The sequence below is a fragment of the Henckelia pumila genome, chromosome 1, assembly GCF_033568475.1.
Source record: "Henckelia pumila isolate YLH828 chromosome 1, ASM3356847v2, whole genome shotgun sequence".
Classification (NCBI taxonomy): domain Eukaryota; kingdom Viridiplantae; phylum Streptophyta; class Magnoliopsida; order Lamiales; family Gesneriaceae; genus Henckelia; species Henckelia pumila.
Window position 1 is genome coordinate 121,536,359 of NC_133120.1, and position 13,901 is coordinate 121,550,259.

Consider the following 13,901-nt stretch of genomic DNA (forward strand, 5'->3'; position numbering starts at 1 on the left):
TGGTTGGCTCTGGTTTTTCATCTCGTTGCAATAATCTTTCTTCAGGTTGATACAATTTTTTCATTTATTGAAGTCCCTGCAATTAAATTTAAAAGTTAACGATAAAATTCCAGTAATGAGAATTCAGGTTACATCGTGACATGTGTTATTAATGTAATATTCGAGCAGCTTGAAGGAGAATAAAAAAACTTCGTATGACAAAATTCTCCATCCTTTAAATGTTATAAAGGGAATCACAAACAACTTAAAGGAGATTTGAAGTGAACAAGAATTTTGGATGTCTATGAACTTATAAATATGGATATAAGTAGGGGTATTCCATATGGTTTTTTGGAATGAACAACACCTAATATTATTATTGTTCATAGATGATTTATTTTAGATATGACTTCTTATATCTCATTTATGGAAAAAAAAAAACACTAATAACTCCAGGCATATATCCTTAAGAAAAGTTTGATTATAGTGATTCTTAAAAGATCAAGGGAGTAAAAGGTTTTATGGTCCCACAATTAATTTGATTATCAGTTTAGAAAAATGCTTGGTGTTTTGATGGATGTCTGAGTTTGTGAGGGAGATAATAGTTTGAAAATTGTTTTTAAGGAAGAATATTTTAATATTACTCAAGGTGTTATTGACATTTGATCAAAATTATAATTTTGACTTCGTTCAAAAACCTAATACGGCAATGCAATTTAGGTAAATCTCTCATTCAAAAAATATTCTAAAAGAACAAACTCTTACATCTCAATAACCTTGTCATTATGGAGTTTCACTCGAGAGAGAATAAATACAATCTTAGGTAATTTGATTGTATTTCTCCAAGAGAATAAGGTCAACATTGACATGATAGAAAATGTTTTTATCAATTTCTATCAGTCATAAAAATTCTAACTCTCGAAATGGATTGATGTCAATATAAAGAGATAAAATCTATGAAAGACAATGACATTTGATATCTTGTCACATTGTCTAAAGTGTGAAGTTCATTGGTTCTAAATGGATATTTAAGACCATGAGTACTCAAAAGGTAGTGTGGAAAGATATAAGGCTCGCTCGTCTTGTCATTAATGAGGTTTTACACAATAAGAGGATACAATTGTAAAGGGTCTTTCTCTTGGTTTCTTTGAAGAACTCTTCAGGCATATATTGAAAAAGTACTGAATTTTAATTAATAAATGATATATTAACATTTCATCATGTGATCATCTCGTTCGGTTTGAGATGAATTTGGTCGATGATTGTATATATCATAAGGTATGTGGGAGTAAAAAATTTTTGGTTTTCTATGTGCTGATAGCCTACTCGCTAACAACGATATAGATATGTTGCATGACACCAAGAGATTTCTATCTAATAATTTTGAGATGAAATATCTTGGTGGTGCATCTTTTGTACTGGGTATCCAGATACATTGGATAGCTCTCAATGTATTCTTGGATTATCACAAAAAAGCTATATAGAGAAAGTTGTAGAGCGATATGAGATGCAAGATTATCAACCAGATGATACCCTAACTTAAAGGAGACAATTTAGTCTCAATAAGTTCCCTAATAATGATTTAAAGAAAAAAAATTCAAATGATTCTTTATGACTTAGGAGTAGGGAATCTAATTCATTGCTAAGGTATATAAACGTAAAGTTTTTATACAGTGACTGGGATGTTGGACAAATATTTAAATCATTCAGGAGTTGACTATTGAAATAGTCAATTACGTATTATGGAATTTACAGAAAATAAAAGGAATTATATGCTCACATATCAGAGGTCAGATCGGTTTTGAAATCATTTGGTATACTGACTCTGATTTATGGGATGCCTAGATAGTGTAAAAACTATGTTGGACTATTTAAATCTACTGGAAATAGGTGTCATTTCACAAAAGAAGTTACTAAAAAGTCATTTGTTATAATCTCTTTTGTCATGACTGTAGATTTTATAGTGTGTTATAAGACATTCATTAAAGTTTTTGATTATTGAAGTAAGAGTTCAGAGAGAATAATGTCTATAAAAAAATATCGTTACAAACTCCATGATTGTGGATCCACTTGCTAAGGGACTATCACCCAAAAGTTTTTGTGTGCACATTTTGCATGGGTGTTTTGTCATTTAAGGATATTCAGTTCAGTGGGAGTTTGTAATTTTAAATGCTTTTATAGACATGTTTCGGTGATTTTGTTTTTTGGTTTATGGATACATAAGGAAAGTTATTTCTGCAGAAATAAAGGTTTTGATTTATTCACACTCTGACTTTGTTTTGGTTGATCTCACTAAAGTTTAATGGTGGACAGTTGGAAATAGGCATGTTAAGATCACGTTACATGAAATTTTCATGCTACACATCCACATCATAATCCATGTCGTTCAGTTATCAAACATATGTGAACATTGATGGGTGGAGTTGCGATAAATGTGACAAAGGCCTCTTTGATCCTATGTTATTATGAATGATGAACCGGATTAGCAGTAGATACATTTCGGTAATGACAGCAAAGTTGAGCTCCTTTGGTTATTTTGCAAAACATAATTATAAAGTTTCACATATATCCCAGTGGGAGATTGTTGGATCATAAATCCAACGTTGGGCTTATATGTAAATAATTATGTATTGTGGACTGTCGAATTAAGTTAGCCCATAAAAGTGATCTAAATAAAGTTTCAGTTTATGTGGGCTTTAATGTATCTAATAGGATGTGGCATTTTAATGTGTGGATACTAGTGAGCTTTTTTATTTGATTGATGTGCTTAAATAGATTCCCAAAATATAAATAAGGGTTATGGTCCCCAGATCACACGACGTTGATGTCATTCTATTCTATTTCCATCGATAGTTAGAGAGCGTGAGAGAATTGAAGGAACTCTCAAGGCAAATTGTGTTGATCTGGAAGACCAAACTTTGCAGATCTACATCAGTATCAATTGTTATGGATTAAGGTACGCTTCCGCTTCAGTTTACAGATTTAATCTTGATGATTTAGCATGATGATTCTGGATTTAAGTTTATGGTGAATTTTCCCCAACACATGCAGGTACAGTTTGAGATGAGTATGATGGGTGAGTTGAATTTCTTCCTTGGGTTAAATGTTAAGAAACTTGATAAGGGAATATTTATCAACCAAACCAAGTACGCCAAGGAACTTAACAAGAAATTTGGAATGGAGAATTGCTCACCCGCATCTACTCCCATGAGTCTTCAATGAAATTTGACAAAGCTGAAGCAGGAGCATTGGTCGAGGTAACCATGTATCGAGGATTAATTATATCTTTTTTCTACCTCACCACTAATAGACCGGACATAATGTTTTGTAGTATGTTTATGTGCAAGATTTCAAGCCTCATCCAAACAATCACATTACATAGCTGCCAAATGCATCCTTAAGTATCTTAAAGAAACGACTAATGTGGGTCTTTGGTATCCCAAGGACTCCAGCTTTAACTTAATTGGATACTCAGATGCAGATTACGCAGGTTGAAAGATAGATAGGAAAAGCACAAGTGGCTCATGTCAATTCCCTGGAGATAGATTAATCTCTTGGTTTAGAAAGTAAAAGACCTCAATATCTACCTCAACTGCTGAAGCTGAGTACTTTAGCCGCTTGCAGCTGCTGTGCACAAATACTATGGATACAGCAACAAATTCGAGATTATGAAATTCAGCAAGTGAAGCCCCAATATTTTGTGATAATACAAGTGCCATAGATATCACCCAGAACCCTGTGATGCATTCAAGAACTAAGCACATTGATGTGCGCTATCAACTTCATCTAGGAACATGTGCTTAAAATGAAATACAAATGGTATTTGTTCCTACTGATCAACAAGCATCAGATATGTTTACCAAGCCACTACCGGACGGTAATTTTTTTTCATTTTCGCAACATTCTTGGATAACTTGATTTAAGTTAATTATGCAAAAATTTAGGGGGAATTTCGTTTGTTTGCCACACTTCCATTATTACCTTATCATGTTTATCTTGTGGTTACTCACCCGATTCGCACATGCATACACATACACAGAATAATATACACAAGATTTGAAACATAACATTTTATTTATTAAGAGCCTCAAATGCTATTACAGCTGCATTAATCTCTCACTCAAACAACAACCTTCCACTCTCTCATGAAACGAGTGAAATATATGGTAGGCGATCGGACATAGCCGACATCACCAGAAAATATACTCACCAGTTCCTCTTGCTCCTTGTAGAGCATCAACAGGTTGATACCCTCATAACTGAGGATGCCCTCGGTATGGATAGTTACCAGCACTCGGTTGTACTCCTGCTCCAAAGTATCAAAGCGACGAGAAGAGGCTGAGGAACATGTCCGTGAAATAGAAGACAAGTGAAGGCAAAGTGTTGTAATGGGTTGGGTGCGTCCCTCTGCTTCTGGCCCATCTGGCCTTTTTCTCTGGGGGCCCAAGCCCATACTCATGATCTTCTCCCACCTGGCTGGGGGAGTTTTTGCTCTCCCCAAGAATCGAACTTGTACCACAAGGATTAAGTACAAATTCTTCTGATTCCTTGTACCACTTGAGAAGTACAAGGAATCAGAAGAATTTTTACTTAATCCTGGTGGTACAAGTTCGATTTTCTAGGGAGGGCAAAAACTCCCCACAGCCAGGTGGGGAGAAAATCATGAGTATGGGCTTGGGACCCCCAAGCAAAAGACCAGATGGGCCAGAAGCAGAGGGACGCACCCAGCCGATTACAGCTGCTCTAGCCTCTCCGACTCCTTCAGCACCTTCACTGAAACCCTCTTTTCATTACTCTCGCTTCCGAACGCGAGTTAGTGCAGCAAGGAACTCTCCACAAAGATCTCCTCTGGGGCCAGTTATTTTATTTTTAAAATATATTTTCTAAGAAAACTGATCGATCTAACCCCTCAAATGATATCTTTTTATAGGCAAAGGAAGAATAAAGATAAAGAGTCTTCTGTCTTCTCATCTCTACCACTTTTTTATCTTTAGTCATAATAATGATATATTTTGGTATGCGTGTACAATTAATTTAATAATGTTATATGATGGGACACATGTATAGCAAAATGAGCTATATTATATATGAAATCATTCGTACATACATTTATATTTTTTTGATAAAGCACACATATAGGAAAACACACGATCATTAAGATCAAATAAATGCTAAAGTTGCACTTTCTATTTTCCTATCTATGGACTTATTCCAATCTTTTAGCTATCGAATCATCCCCAAGTCAGAAGCTCTAGGATGGTAGATGTCATAAGTCCAAATGTGGTGCAACTCACTCTGCTTAGCCTCCAGCATCAGAAGCAGGATGCATGCAGGTTTGAAAATATACTGCGTATCGGAGGTACCCAGCACCTTCTTAAATCGTCTCTGCATAGCATCAAAGTATCGAGAACCAACTGATAGTGGGCGAGCTCTAGGAGAACGGAGGAAGGGAAGCACGTTCACCTTGTGCCACTCATGCATCGTAACGTTAAAGACTCGATCCTCAATGACTTGCTTCTGACCATGCAATGCAGCCTCATACAAAATGTCACTAACATTTCTCACAGGTTCAGTCATTTCTTTTAGAGTGAACTAAAAATGCTTGATGGTGTTATATATATATATATATTAGAAATCTTCAGATGCCCAACAAATGATACTCACTGCGTGCTCGATCACTAAAACTCGTTGTCATGTTTTAGTGGTGCGAAAAATCACTAAAACTTCTCATATATATATATGCATAAAGCACACACACGATGGTAGCCATGAATCTATTAATTGTCATGTAATCAATTAATGTATTGTCCTTTGAAATCTTTTATCTGATGACGTATTTGATTCACTGATACACTCCTTATTCTTCACGTATAGACCTTGAAAATTGTGCACGCCATCGTTTAATATTAGTCACTTCAATCATTATGAGGTACCACGCGCCCTATAAGCATCAAGACTCCACCTCAACCGCTTATTTGTGTGTCAGTACTGTTTGGGGCGATAAGTTTCAAAATCTTATCTCTAGTATCGCCACGTTGGATTATCCCTCACCTAACACAAACATATATATTTACACATATATGTATACTTCTCCTCCTTCACGAATTTCCTTGATATTGCACCATCAACACTCAAAACTCTCAATACAATCACTTGATCTTTTGCCAAGTTTTGTCTCTACACATTCACATCATGTCGATCCAAAAAACTTGCGTAGCTATCAACTTTACTGAAGTTTAATCCGTGGGTGATCCAGCAATCACAGAAATCTTTCTAGATGATTGAAGCATTGGGACTTCGGAAATTCCTCGGATATTGCTATGGTTTCAACTTTGGAGTAGTCAAGCAGTTCTTTGCCACTACTCAAATTATTCATGGTGGCATTGCTTGCGACATCAATGGGAAGCACTACACATTCAATCAACCCTTATTTGGGAACACTTTCAAACAGCCCACCAAGGGTGTGGCAAAATGCTCCGATCTTCTCGATGGTAATGCTGCACAATGGGCTGCCAAATTCACACTGTATGGTGCTTCTCTCAAAGTTGGAGGTTGTTGCATGTTTTTCGTTCGCAAGAGTACGTTGTCAAGTTATAATATTGGAATTAAGTACAAGTCAATCCCACGGAGAATGAATAAAATAATATTATATTAAATATTTACAACTAATCAAATCTTAATCCAATGTAGAGATACGAATAAGGGTTTGAATTTAATAAAACTAAAATATTTAATAATTAAAATTTAAATAACGACGAGTTCGCACGAGAAAAATTCAATAGGAGATGAATTCTAGAGGTTTGAATTCACTTGACTATCCACTAAAATTTATTTGTAATGATTGTTTAATTACAAATTATGCTAGTTCATTAGTAAAGAATCCATATTATTTTCTATTATCTTTCTTAAGTGTGAAGTAAAAATTTGTATCTAATAGAAAACTTCATATTTCTAACTAATTTCAACTATTAAATTCGGTAAAAACTTCAGTGATTCTTCTAACGACTTTTATGGAGTTATACGTCTCTCGAACAATATAAACACCGTATATTTCCTATGTCGTATTCAAAATCCCTTCTGTCGAGTGACATATTCCAAATAATATATCAATCATTCTGTGGCCAGTAAATTGAAAGCATTAAAATCACAAAAACACAAATAAACTGTGCGAAGAATTCAAATATATAAATCAAAATATCCAAATCATGATTTTCAGTCAAGATTCGTCTACCTCTAGATTAAGAAATTATTTCATGATAAATTTAAAGATCAAATAAAACATGTTTTTCAAGCCATCAAACTAGAAAATTAGAGTTTCAAAGAGAAACTAGAACGAAGTAAAATTAGCTTCTCTGTTGCCGAATGCCGCCGTCTTCCGCCTTTGTATCGAGTTCTTTATCTCTTGTGCACTCCAAAGACTTCAGCAGTCGTTCTCCATCTCTAAATTAGATACAAACCCTCGTATCTCCTATGATATATGCCCCGAATTACTCTTTAAACCTCGAGAGAAAAGTTCCCAAAAATAAGACGAACAGGGCGCGGGTGCGCTGGTGGCATGGCGCAGGGGCGCTATGCGGAAGCAGAATTTTTTGGAAATTGAATCTACATTGCGCGGGCGCTCCGCGTAAAATTCACCATTTTCATTCATTTTCTCACCAAAAATTTATTGTTACGTAGATTCCTGCAAACAACACAAACAACAAGAAAAATGCATAATATCGCTCGATACATAACAAAATCCAAGATAATTCATATAAAATATAAGTGCAAAGATTACACTTATCATATCCCCCAAACTTAAATTTTTGCTAGTTTCGAGCAAAACAAAACAATTAAACCAACAAATAGACAGGACAAGAAAACAAAAAAAAATTATATACCAACCGGCCTCAGATGTTCAACAATTAACCCATGTGTAGCTAATTTTTTCAAGAGTTCTCGTGTCTGTGTGTGATTAGCCAATCTCATCTACCCACCTATCTTTCGATCAAATCACGCAACTAGTAAGTCTCAAAGATTCATTAACCCCGGCTTCTAGTTTCAAAATACTCTCCACTAAGTTCAACTTCGACTCACTAAGATCAAAAGGACTTTTCAAGGTGTATCAGAGTTTTTTTTCAAAACAACACCGGATTTTGCACTCGGTTTTGATTTATTTAGCCCCATAAATTATCCGCAAACTTAGCTATAACTAAAGAGAAGATTCGGATTTCAATTTCCAAATCTGTAGCCCGGATAGAGCATCAACCCCATTTTTTCCGCAAATTTAGCCATGGATTGGTGATTAGGATTTCAATTTCTTTCCAGGTCCGGATGGAATTGTTAAAAAAGTTTTTATTTCTGTTGCTGTTGCAACTTTTTAGCTACTCATTTTTTCAATAAAGTTGCCTAAATCATTTCTAAGTTTGTATTAGTCTACCTCGATCTTGAGTATAGATCACCAAAGTTAAGAGTCAAAGTACCAATCTACTTAAAAAATCCACATAACTTTTTATACTTGTCAGGAGTATCGACAGTCAAGGTATAGTGCGTAAAATATGATAACTCGAATTACAATGTTGCCAACACTAGATTATATTCTCCTTTTCCTTTCCCAACCCATCATCATAGGCCATTTTTCTTTGTTTCCCTCATTTTTTTCACTTTTTTTTCAAAAGAAACAAAATCACAAACAAACAATAAAACTGACACAAAAACACAACATGAACTAAAACACAATACAAACTATGAAAAATAAAAACATGAAAACAATTCCATTAAAAAGAAACATGACATACTAACAAAAAAAATAAAAAAACACACAAAATCCCCCCAAACTTAGATTCGTGCATTGTCCCTAATGTACAATGAATCGATAAAAGAACAAGATAATACACGTACCTATGGTGACCACCGTCAGTGGTCCTTGCCCGCATCATCATCATGGGGCTTGGCCGATGGTGGGTACTGTGGAGGCCAAGCAGGTTGTGGAGGAAATGGCGCGGCATCAGGTGATGTGGCTGGAAAACGCTACTTCAAGACAGATGTGAAATCCATCATATAGCCCATAAATACATCCGTTCGATAGCGAAACTGCTCCATATCTTGCTCCAGTCTAGTGAGTCGGGCAGGAATAGTCTGTGGCTATCGTACCACAACAAGCTGCTCTGGTGCTGGGTCATGGGTGACCGAAATGGTTGCCCGAGGCTTCAATAACTCCTCGGTGTCATCCCAGGTGACACCAACAAGGCGACACAAATCAGTGATATTCAACGGATGTAAGAGTCTGCCTGTAGTGGAGCCGGAAGAACAGTGAAAAATAGAGTCCTGGATTATCTGTTCGATATCCATGGACTTGCTTTTAACTATAGAATATACCAACGCAGCCCTTTCCTGTGTGACAGTGGTAGTATGATCGGAAGGTAGAAGTCTAGCTGCCAAAAAATAATACCACCCTTTGTCGATACCCAGCAAATCAGCTTTGTCAAAATACGTTTTTCCTTCGAATTCACCTTCCATTCAGCACCCTCTCGACATAGACGCTCACATATTTATTCAATCTTGCTGGTCAGTAGTATACTCCGCATATTCGTCGTGCAAAATCATGGGCAAGTTATACAAATTGTTTATAGTGTGCCCATCAAACGCCACCAACTTACCTCTTACCAACACACGCAAATGTTCATTCACTACAAGAAAACATGGCTTCAAAGAAAGAAAAATCCGTCTTTGAAACTCTTTTTTCTGTCTCTGAAAAAAGTTTAAGACAGAAAATTCCGTCTCAAAAATCCGTTGTTGAAAGCCTCGTCTCTGATTTTGAGACAGAAATATTCCGTTTCTAATCTCAGAGACGGATTATAAAGCCTTTTATAAATCCGTTTGTATTTTGTCCAAATGACATCTGTTTTATATTGAATTCCGTTTCTGATTTTGTCTTAAATTCATCATCATTCCGTCTCAAATAACTTGATATAGTATGACTTTTAGTTTCTTGTCTATATTTCTCGCCTAAATATTAATTTTTAAATCACAATAACACACTTCAATATAGAATAAAATATTTTAAACAAATAATTTCTTAATCCAAAGACAATAAAATGTAATTAATATTGATATAAACAAATATCCACATCATTCAAGTAAACAAAAATTAGATAACTAATCTAACTACAAGTAACTAAATAAATCACCAATTCTCCCAGTAAACTAATCTACACTGCATGTTGCTCCAAGGGACCCCAACTCTTGAATCATGAGCTCCTGTTCTTTTTCGGTCATCCTCAATAAGCTTTTCTGATTCACTTCTTTTGCATAGACCTTCACAAACAACCTCCAGTTTCTTTCTAAAATTCAAGAATTTCTTCCTCAATCTTCTTACTTTACCTTATCAAAACGCATTTCACCGACGCTTTACATGTCCAGTACTCCATTGCCAGCTACATCAAGAAACAGGTACATTAGTAAACATAAAAAATTGCGCAAGACTCATGACCGGTGAAAAAAGAGAGGAAAAAAATATAACTTGCACACTAAATTTATAATTGAATCCATTCCATAAATTTAAAATGCAAGAAGTACAATTCAACTGAAATATTCTTGTGTGTCTTCACACTATCTCCTTGGGAAATTTTAAGAGTAGCACAAGTCTATAAGACAAGAACTACCTACTAAATTGAAGGAAAAAAATATTTAACTTAGTGAACAAACCAAATTCAAACTAATAATTATTAGGTACAAATATAGCTTCATAAAAAATTGATATAGAATAAGTAAGTATGGAAGAATGTGCGATAAATTAATTTGAGTACAAGAAGCAATATCTTCACCTTAAATTTTCTTTGAAATGCTGAAGACACTCTAACTATAATTTCAGTCTCTGCCTCTCATTAACGGCTACACCATGGATGTGAGCACACTTTTAGACAAAAAGAAAAATAAATGAACAACTTAAGAAACAACAACACAAAATATAATTATGTACCTAACAAGAATATGCAAATTCCATGCTTCTCCTCTGCACAACTCACCGCAAAAATGTCACTGAAATCAGATTATACTTCCGTGTCATGTTCTTAAAATTCAATAACATTTCAATCAAATATTTAAAAAACTAAATGGAATTTACTTGTTCAAAACCATATCTCAAATCTTATTTTTCAACCTAGCATCAAATCTGCCATGTTAACAAAGCAACTAATGATTTAGAAATGAATGTTTCGTGCACCACTTTCCAAGCTAAAACAAAGAATTTTCTGCATCTATGTCCAGAGTTTTTATAAAAATCAAATAAGGCACCATGCCCATTCAAACAGCCCCAAATCTGGCAAATTTAGGGCAAATGCTATCTAATTTCGTTGAACGGGGTATAACATTAACCCGAACTCACAATTGTAAATATTATTCTTCCTTATTTCAATCGATTTAACAAGAAATTCAATCGAACAAATTTCAACAAGAATCAAAGAAGAAAACTCAGTCGTCCCATACCTTATAAAAACTTCAAATTCGTGGAATATTGCTCGAAAATATCACATTAGAATCGTAAAAGAAGTGCCAAACACGATTGTAATTTCTCTCAAGTTTTTTTCTGGTGTTTAAGAATCGAGAATCGGCGACTGGCGAAGAGCAGAAGGAGAAGAGGCAATGCGACGTCTGCAAATTAGGGGTGATTTGGTGTATAATCACCATTATTATAATAATTTTATCTTTCCTTTCAGATAATTATATTATATATATTTAAAAAAATGAAATAGATTTAGTCCGTTTCAAATCTGTTACCAATTTATATAATTTGAAACGGATTTTTTTTCTGTCTCAACTTTTTAATAAATTTTAAACAACATTTTTGACACAAATCAAATTGTCTCAAATTCGATTTATAATCCGTTTTTATTTTTGTTTATAAAAATTCATGTGTAATTTTGTCTCAAATCAGTTTTAAATTCGGTCTCAAATTTCTTTACAAATATCATGTTATATCAAAGAGAAACGAATTAGTAATTCTGTAGAAAATCTATGATTTACATAAATCTGAAACAGATTTTATTTTTGTCTCAAAAAATCTGTCTCTATATGTATTCTTGTAGTGATTCTTTACCTTCAAATTTTCATAGAATTCTCTGACCATCGGGACAACCGCATCCCTCGGTTGTTTCATGAAAGTAAGCCACTGTCTTGCCTCCCCCAGTTCTCTAACGTCATGGACGCTCCTACCTAGATCAAAGTCGCGTTCTTTCACCAAAGGTTTTGCCAACAACACGGTATAATGAGCGGCAGCCACCTCATCCCAGAATCTATTATCAGAAACATCCATCAATGAAGATGAGGCAGCCTGCTTTTGTTTTATTTTAATATCTAACACTTGGCATACAAATAGATATTCAACTACTTCAAACTCAACCACAACCAACACACTCTCAACTCCAAAAATTAAACCAATCAATAGGCACCCAACCAACACCACAAAAATGCAATTCAATCACTATCCACAAAAATCCCCAAATTCTCGAAATATATATGTGAGTTAAGAGAAGTACCTTAAGTTTGATGGATTTGGTCGCGTAGAAGTGCAAAATTCGTGTAAGATTTCGAAAAAAAACTCCAAAAGATCTGCAATTTCGAACTCACTGTAGTAATTAAAGAACAAAATCCGAAATTTCACTTGTGAGGAGCCCTAACTTCAAAATTTGGTGGAGGGAGTAAGAAAATGTGATGTAAAACCACAAATTGATGCGCCAATGATAAGAAAAGGGTTATTTCGGCCTTTATTGGGTGAGTGATGGAATTTTGGAGCTGAGATATACGCTGAAAACTCAAAGACAACGAAGGGATTATGTCCCAAAAAAAACTGATAGGCCATGAATTAAATGGCACAGGTCACAAGGGCGCTTTCCCAAGAGCGCGGGTGCACCGCGTCTGATCAGAAAAAGCAAAAGTTTCTGCCAATTTGAGCGCGGGGGCGCTGTGTTTTAATCAACAAGACCAAAGTTTTTGCCCAATTAAGCACGGGTGCGCCTTGGAAAAAAAATTTCATTAATTTTCGGCGATTGGCGCGGGTGCCCCTGGAATAGAGCGCTGGTGCGCTGTCTTGCATACAATAAATAAGAAAATAAATATTTAATTAATAAGATATTCTATTAAATAAAAATTAACACTAAAACGACATAAATAATAATAATAATATTAATAATAATAAAATAATAATAATAGTAAAGCGTGAATAATATAATTTTGGGTTGCCTCCCAAAAAGAGCTTGGTTTAACGTCGTCAGCACGACTTTTCTGGTGCTTTTTCACCGGCTCGATCAATGGAAATTTCTCAATGTTCCGCACTTCATTGCCAAAATAATGTTTCAACCTCTGACCATTGATTTGAAAGGTCTGTTCATCATGACAACTCAGTTCTACGGCTCCATAAGGATGCAGTGTTACTACTGTGAACGGACCAGACCATCTCAATTTCTACTTATCGAGAAACAATCTGAGACGAGAATTAAATAATAAGACATGATGGCCAGGCTCAAATTATCTCCTCAGTAATGTTTTTGTCATGCCACTTTTTGGTCTGTTCTTTGTAGATCTTGGCATTTTTGTAAGAATGATTACAAAACTCCTCTATTTCATTCAACTGCAATAGTCGCTCTTTGCCAGCTTCTTTCAGATCAAAATTCAAATTTTTCACAGCCCAATACGCTCGATGTTCTAACTCCACTGGCATGTGACATGCCTTCCCAAAGACCCACCTATATGGGAACATGCCGATCGGAGTTTTGAACGTAGTCCGGTATGCCCATAGTGCATCATCCATCTTGATTGCCCAATCCTTCCGATTAGTTTTGACAATCTTTTCCAGAATTTTCTTGATTTCCCGATTGGATATTTCAGCTTGCCCATTTTTTTGCGGATGGTATGCACATGCCAATTTATGTCTAACGCCAAATTTT